This window comes from Equus przewalskii, chromosome 32 (genome assembly GCF_037783145.1).
Source record: "Equus przewalskii isolate Varuska chromosome 32, EquPr2, whole genome shotgun sequence".
Taxonomy (NCBI): Eukaryota; Metazoa; Chordata; class Mammalia; order Perissodactyla; family Equidae; genus Equus; species Equus przewalskii.
Window position 1 is genome coordinate 25,641,475 of NC_091862.1, and position 8,559 is coordinate 25,650,033.

General features: G+C 42.6%; 1 long non-coding RNA gene across 1 annotated transcript in view; it reads right to left on the reverse strand.

Annotated features, from left to right (window-relative positions):
- Nucleotides 1-960: 960 nt before the first annotated feature.
- LOC139080800 (uncharacterized) overlaps nucleotides 961-8,559 on the reverse strand; it is a 36,939-nt gene continuing 29,340 nt past the window's right edge. Inside the window, exon 4 of the long non-coding RNA XR_011535596.1 lies at nucleotides 961-3,241. This is a non-coding gene — a long non-coding RNA (uncharacterized lncRNA). The remainder of the gene's footprint in view (nucleotides 3,242-8,559) is intronic.

Genomic DNA, 8,559 nt, shown 5'->3' on the forward strand with positions numbered 1-8,559 from the left:
ATTTGTTCCCAAAGTGACGCATTAAAAAACCAACCATCTAATCTTGGGAGAATGTAAACTCCTTGAGATGTCTTTGGAAAGCATTTGAAACAAGTCCTTGTTAACTGCAACAAAACAACCTAATAGTCACAATCTATTTGAAATCTGTCACACAAAAGTTGTAACTACATTTGAGAGTTTTCAAAACATTTGCTTTTGGGGCCGGCCCAGTGGTGAAGTGGTTAAGTTTGCCCACTCCACTGCAGCAGCCCAGCGTTCACAGGTTTGGATCCCCAGCTCGGAGCTATACACAGCTCATCAAGCCATGCTGCGGACGTGTCCCACATACAAAAAAGAGGAAGATTGGCACAGATGTTAGCTAGGCAATAATCTTCCTCAAGCAAAAAGAGGAAGATTGGCCACAGATGGTAGCTCCAGGTCAATCCTCCTCACCAAAATTAATTAATTAATTAATTAATTAAAAATTGCTTTTAAGGAAGTTAGATCAGATTTAGATTGTCCTTTGCAATAAGGTCACTCTCACTCATTTGCATCCTCATTAGTTTCCTTGAAAGGGAAGAAAAATATGTAGATAAAGCTAGTGAGGGACAACCCGCCAATCAATCTTCTATCGAAAGAGAAGAACCAAATATCCTCCTTCTCCTCCTCCACCTTCTTCAGGAAAGCTCCCTCTTCTGAGAATTGTGTTTGAACACCTTATATGTGTATCCCATAGTGGTGGGTCCCCTGTGACAGTGTCATCAATTGTGTGCATCTCAAGAGAAAAAATGAGGTGATCTCAGACACTAAGTGTTCTATGAATGTTAAAGAGTATCTGAAAAGAACGGTCTGGCTTCAGCTTAGCTCCCAGAGTGCCCTGGGCAAAAGCAGTTAAGACTTGCTTCCCACCGCTCTGCCTGTCCGCCACAGTGGTCATTTTATTTAACTATCACAATTTATTCCTGTCTGTCTTCTCACTAGGACTACTAGCTTTGAGAATATGGATGTGTCTTTTTATCTCTGTGTTCAGGGTCCAGCACAGTGCCTGACACACAATAAGAGTTCAATAATACTTGTTGGATGAATGGATGGACAGACACAGATGACTTGATAGATGCTACGTAAAATAAATACAGAGGATAATATACACCTAAACCATAAATACTGCTTTCTTTTATTGAGCTTTGAAAGTTCTGACAATGTTTTGAGAAACAAGGTTATGTTTTGACAAAACTAATTTAGTGTTTTGCGAAGCATAATTTTGGAGCCCAAATGACTATGTTTGACAGCATCTCTTTAAGCAAAACTGCATTTTGTTTGGACCAGGGCATCATGACTGACAAGTTATATTTTCTCTTTGTTTGAAAGTCTTGCAGGGACGTCTGACTGCGCCAGCTATGGGTTCTTTCTGGTCTCTGCTGCGTCAGACCCTGACAGAGGCCTCCTTCAGGGTTGCGGCGTCTTCCTGGGTTTCCCAGAACCCTTACAAGGGGCACCCGAATTCTGCTAATGTGATTTCAGAAAATGTTTTTTTAAAATATGTTTCTTTAAGGGACGAGACCAGAAATAACGCCATGGACGCCCCGATGTGCCCCAGTGACAGGGCCGTGGGTATGCTTCTTTGAGGAAGAGCTTCATTCATGGGATTCTACTAACCGCGACACGGGCAGGCTAGAGGATTGCAAATCCACCTGTGAACGGAATCATTTGTTCCAATTTGGTGTTTCAGACTTTCTGAGAATAGCATTTCCAAGAAGAACACCCAGGAGAATATAAAGTGTGAATAATCCCGGATTTCTCTCTCTCCTTTTAAACTAAAAATTTAGATAATAAATTACACATTAAAACATTTGCATTTTACGGTTTAACATAGTTTACACAAATTGATTTGTTTGTGGCAAGTTCTGACCTGAAACATTAAAACCAGCGACCAGCGGCTCTGCAGAGCGTGCAGCAGGAGCAGGGAAGGCGGCCTCGGCTGTGGTCTGGCTTTGCTCTCTGTCACCAGTGCTCTTTACAAGGCCATAAGCCGCAGCTTAGAGATGCTGGAAAGAGTTTTAATCTTTCTTTCTCTTTTCAAAAAGTGAATTTGGCCAGAAACTTTATTATTTGCATACAGTAGGATCTTCACCTAGCTTGTGCTGTATCTTGTCCACATGGTAAAATGTGAATATGGACTTTAGGATTGAAAACACAAACCAGCAGGTAGTGAATACTGCACTGAAAACGTATTCATTCCAAACTGAATTATCGTCTCTGGTGACGTTCTCCTCTATCAACCTTAAAAAGTTCAGAAATGATGATACCAACCATGTGGTCGCCTCTTTCCTGCACCACTCTAGGAAGAGCGGGTGCCGCCTGGCTCCCTCGCTGTCAGCCGGGCCTGTGGGACTCAGCGCTCTTGCCCTGTAGTTAAATCGGATGCTTTCTTTCCGAGAACTCATCAGTGGATGCTTCTTCTTCTTATCAGTCTTCTCAGTAACATTTGAAAAGGGCTTCTGTGGGTGAGGTGAACACATCCTCATAGAGGAAGCTGCTGAAATACTGAAAAACAATCAAGTATTCCAGCGACTCTGCAAGAAGCCTGCAAGGACAGCCTGATGACGGCTTGGGTCCTATCTCTTCCCTAGGCCCTGTGGAAACTCAGACAGCAAGGATCCAATGTATGGAATTAAGAAATTAGGATCCTAAGACTTAAAACACAAATGTGGCCTTCTTGTCTTTGGCTCTGGAAACAACAACACTATGTTAGTTCCAACCTACTTAGGGGAAAATATGTATTTGGAACTAAACTGTTAATGACAACATCCCTTCAAATAGGCCTGATTATGACTGAGATGACACAAATTTGCTATGATAATTGCCTGTGTGAAAAGTGAAACTTCCAGGAAAGAGAGATCACCTGAGCAGCCATGGCCACAAGGAGGGTGCCCAATGCGATGTGAAAGTCAATAGGAAATTGCATTCACCCGGCAGAATTTTGCTTTACTTTATAGCCAAATTACATAAACAAAGACATTATTCAACTCTTCCTATTCCCTGCTAATTAGACAAAATGATAACATATTAAGTTACTAGTAGAGTTCCTGCACATTATTGGCACTTAATAAATGTGAGTTTGTTCCTCTCCAGAAAGGCAGATTTCCTTTGAGACTCCATGGTCCGGCACTCCTCAAAGGCACGTGATGCTCGTGAGGGCTCCGCAGAGCTTCCTCCCTTCACAAGCCTCTCATTGCTCCTTCCTTCCTGAGACCTACAATGACTAAAAGAAAGAGGAATAATCTGAATAGGAATTGGTGAATCCAGCCCAGTTCCAGCTACTCATTTGAGTAAGCCCTCTGAAAGCGGGCTCTTTCTGTGCCCTTCATCTTGGGATCCTCGAATCCAAGACCCTGGATGGACTTTATTCTGAGGCTGAGAATACTATGCCCCAGAGGGAGTAAGTGAACGATCGATCTCGTGGCCAGGCGAGTAGGCCAATTCTTGTTAGCTCGCTTGCTATGATGGTGTGAGGTGTTTGGTGAACAGACAAGAAATTATACCTGCATCTGGAGCCAAGAGGATGTACACATAGGAGGTTGCACCATAATTAAAAATATCCACATATTTTAGATTTCCATTATAATAGGCCAAAAAGAATTTGGGCTTTCTTTAATGTTCCCATTCCAGCCTTTCCTTTCACAGGCCTAGGTCCTGAAATACTAAAAATATAGCTACTGAGAAGGCTTGCACCCCTGGGGACACATGTGCTCTGGCTGCCTCTGTTGCCCCGTCCCCTCACCCAGCCAACAGGGAGAGTAAATCTTGCCTCTCTGTGTGTTAAGTGAACTGATTTAACTTTCAGAGTGGTCGTTTGCCATTCAAATAATAAATGAAATTGCTTCTATTTGCATATGTTCTAGAATTTCCCAAGTGTTTTACATCTGTTATCTTGTTTGATCGTCACTTCTTTGAAGCAGGCAGGGGTAGGTATTATTGCCCTTATTCTAGTGATAAGGAGTCTGATAGAGAGGTGAAGAAGTATCTCAGGGAAATGTATTTGAAGTACAGTGTCACTAGGTGGTGGAGGGCAAGAAGATGATGTGCTGGTTCTTTTTTTTAACTGAAATTCCTATGATGGACACAAGTAGGCAAAAGTCAATGAAATTTAAAATATATATCTCGTGATTTCAGTTATGGTGCATTTGAACAACTTGTAAATAGCATAAAATTGTATTTTGTATAAGTACCTTTCTCAAAAATCTGTGTCTCTTTATCACCACTTAATCTAACCACTGTCTTCCCCCTAGACCTGATCAGGCTGTTTTTAATCCACGTCGTATCCACTACTTTAAGCCAGATTCCTCCCAGGCTGAACTCCAGGTGCCTCTCTCTCTATCTGTATGCAATCTTTTCCCTCACTGGCCTTCCAGAGACAGGTAAATGCACAGCTTTCAGCTCCCGTCCAGCCCTGCATCAGCTGCCGGGCTCGGTTGTGTCTTGAACTCTCCCCACGTGAATGAAGCACACGTCTCTCTGTTTCTGCAGGTCCCCTCCCCACTACCAACTCTTCTCAGCCCAGGAAAGCTTTCTCCTGGCGTTGTTCTTTTCAGAATATGAAGGGAAGTTCTCTCTCCTCTTCTTAATTCCCTCTCTGATCAGCAGCTGCAAGCAAGGCATGATGCCTTTCAAGTACAAAGCATCTCTGAAGCCTGTTGCTGCCAGTAACACAACATACAACTTTTAAACGACCCTGTCGGATACAAACTGTTCCAGCTGAAGAGTTCCTCTGAACTGATTTCTAAAATGGGTGATATTCTTCCAGAACAAAACATTTTCTGCTAGATTTTTTCCAAAGGTGATTTAAATCATCACGTGATTCATTTATCCTTAAAAGCTCAACTTCTTTCCTGTGTGCAGCTCAGTTAAGTAATGATTTCTAGTACCATGATAGTGTGAGGGTCTCCTGTGACTTCCGGAAAGCTCTGAGTGCTTGTGTGTTTGGTATTAGAAACCCTCCCAGGTCCTTTTCAAGGGGAAGGTGACGGGTAGGTGCATCTGTGTGGATTTGGAGAAGAGCCGGTGAATGGTCAAACATGTTTTTAGTGGATTTTAGCTTTATTAAGGTTTTTTAACTTATTTCCCTAGAAGATTGTGTGAATGTCATTCACCCCACATTTCTCCTACTTCAATATCAATTTTATGGAACTCGGTTACTTCTTCCTTTAGTTGTAAAATGTGTAAGTAGTTAATTACCTTCCCAGGCTCCACCTGTTTGCCTTCTTTATATCTCACTAGGCCCACTCCTCACACCCCTAGACCTGTACTACCCAATACAGTGACCACGGGTGACTACTTAAAGTTAAATTAATTTTAAAAACTAAAAATTTAGATCTTTAGTTATACTGGCCACATTTTCAGTGCTCAAGGACCACATGTGGCTAGAGGCTGCTATATTGGACAGCGTAGCCATCACACATTTCCATCATCACAGAACGTTCTACCGGACAGCAGTGCTGTAGATTGCATGACCTATAAGGACAGACTCTAGATGTGTTTTTCCTATGGTAGCATAGGGCCTTGAGTGTTAGCATATAGTAAGCACACAGCAATATTTGTTAAATAAATAATCCATCAGGAAGATCCCTCCCTACTCCCAATTTGGGAAGACAGAGAATAGGGCTTTAAAAAGAATCCCTCGTTGGAAAAAAAAAATAAAATGAGAGCCTAGCTAAAGTGACAGCTGATAAATGTGGGCAGGAAGAGTAACCATAACCCAACACAAGTGTGTGCCTTATTCAGTAACTGCAAAACGATTAATAGTTCACAATGAGTTAGCTATCCTTTCAGCACTTACATTTAAAAATTTTTCAAATCTGGGGGCTGGCCCCGTGGCCGAGTGGTTAAGTCTGTGCGCTCCGCTGCAGGCGGCCCAGTGTTTCGTTGGTTCGAATCCTGGGCACGGACATGGCACTGCTCATCAAACCACGCTGAGGCAGCGTCCCACATGCTACAACTAGAAGGTCCCACAACAAAGAATATACAACTATGTACTGGGGGGCTTTGGGGAGAACAAGGAAAAAATAAAAAATCTTTAAAAAAAAAAAAAAAAAAAATTTTTCAAATCTGGCTGCTTTATCAAAACTGGCAATTCAAATCATTGATCTAACCAGCTTCTAGCCAGAGTTGTAGCAAAAAAACCTATCATTGGAGCTAAAGAGTTCTCTAGTCAATTCTTCATTAATTCAACACATGATTGTGTTCAATATGCAAAGACAGAAAACAAGAAAGTGGGGGAGCTATCAGTAAGGTACCCTCCACACAAAAACTTCTTTGCATAAAAGCAGTCCCCAGTGGGAAAATGCATTTGACTTCAGGAGCTTACTCATAAGTTATTTGTTAAAATAATCTTTCCCATAGAAACTGTGTCCCATAATGTTAGGCTCCAAGAGCAGCCTTCTAAAACCAATGTCATCCATCCCATAGGTAAGGTAGACTCTTAAGACTGTGTGTGCCACCAATTCTATGGGGAAATACATTCGAAGTTCGAAGTCAGGGTGTCTGAATAGATGTCTCACCAGTTATCCCTTCCTGCCTTAACTCTCTGGGGGTTTGTGGCCTTAGGCCAAGAGGGCAAGCGGTCTAATGGGGGAGAAACCAAGATGGGAACAAGCAGAGACACAGAAGGAAGAGGTGGTAGGAGCTCTGGAATAGGGAGTAGGATGAGCAGAGAGGGTGGCTCAGAAACAGATGTAGGGCGTCTGAGAGATGGAAAGGTAAGGGAACAGTGGTGGGAAGGAAGCAGTACGGAGGAATGACAGGGGACAGGCTTCCCCCTTCGATACCCCTAACAATCTGCTGCTCCCCCTCTTCCTCACCGCCACCCAGCATTGTGATCAAACCCTTAAATGACTTCCCAGGTCTTTTAAGACAAAGACAAGAATCCTTCTTTGACCTCAAGACTCATTTGTCTCCTCTCATGCCTCAGCTGTCACCAGGCTGCCCTTGACCCCTTCTCCCCAGCCACACTGGCCCTCTCTCTATCATTCCCATGCCCCGTATCAACTCAGATATTCAAAAATACTACTTAACCTGGAAGCTTCATTTCCTTCTGGGTTGAGTTAACTCCTATTCAACCTTCACATTTCAGCTTTTATCACTTCCCCAAGAAAATCCTCCTTGAACCTCGGGATCAGGTTTAATTTCTCCTTTTTCCTAAACTTGTAGCATCATGTACTTTTCCCTCATTGCCTTTATCAGAGTGGTGATTTTATATCTATTCATGTCATTGTTTGATTAAAGGCTATTTTTCCCTCTTGAGTCTAGCCTGTAAATTCCAGGAGGCCTATTTCCAGAGTCGCTGTGTCCTCTGCCTTGTCTAGTGCCTGGCACATAAAACATTCACTAAATATGGCCTGAGTCAATGCATGACCAAACAAATGAAATGCGCTGCGGAGGGGGTCACGGGCTTTAGATGAGGGACAGCAGGGTTAGCCCTCCCTGCTTATGGAGGGAGCAGCAAAGAGGGGTGAAGTTTATGTGCACACCCAACTGTTCATAAATAAGGAGTGACCACAAGTGAGGACTTGCCTGTCTTCATGAGGAAGTTAAGATGTTTATGCAATTCAGTATGTTTTCCCATTCTTTCTCTCATCCTCTTTTTGTGACTTATCCTAAGAGGCTTGGACTGAATTTGAGTGGAATTGGGAAGACAGGAGGCTCTGTCCTCCAATAGAATAACACACTTCCTCTCCTTAAAAGAGAGAAATACTGTAGAAGAGAAACTGTTCACAGAACGCTTGATTTAGAATTGTCAGGGAAAAAAAGAATCAAATCAGAAAGCAGCGTCTTTGCCTTCCTTTTATGGTCACAATTGAGTAACGGCAGATCAAGAAAACAAATGTGCCTAATTGTCTGCTTTGTAGTACCTTGAGGGGCTTCATGACAGGGAGCACTTGTCTCCCTAAATGAGTTTACTCTAATGAGGTTAGCCTCCTAAGAACATACTAGTATTTACACTTTGTGCTTCTGACCCTAAGGGGTTAAAATGGAATGGGGCCACCTTTTCAGCACTCATTTTATTGTGTCCTGCTAAAGTCAAAAAGAATTGCTTGTAAAGGCAGAAAATGTCATCGTTTTTGCACTTGCCCTGACCCCAGCATCTAAAAATACAAAATGTTGGAATTTCTAGAGCAGGTGACTTGGAAAAGAAAAAAAAAAACACTTAAAGAGAGCTAATTGTTTAAGGTCTAAATGTAGTCCACAGAAGAAGACAGAAATAGGCGGGCATCTCTCCATGTGGCCAGCCCGCCTACAACTGGGCACACAACTCTTTCGGAAGACTTTGTGTCTCTGCATTTTTCCTCTCGGTTTAAAGAGAAGCATTTCGTTTTCCACATGATGGATAAAAGTATCATCTTGGCTACCTTCTGTCTACAAGTGGGGTTAATTTTAGGCTGATCCTCATTTTGAGTGCACAGAGGAATTTATACTACTCATCAACCTTTGCTAGAAGCCTAAGAAAGCCTTTAAGTCTTAGAGAAAGTCTCTCCTGTTTGAAGAGATTTTCCCGCCACGTGTCAAAGCCAGAAAGGGTGGGTG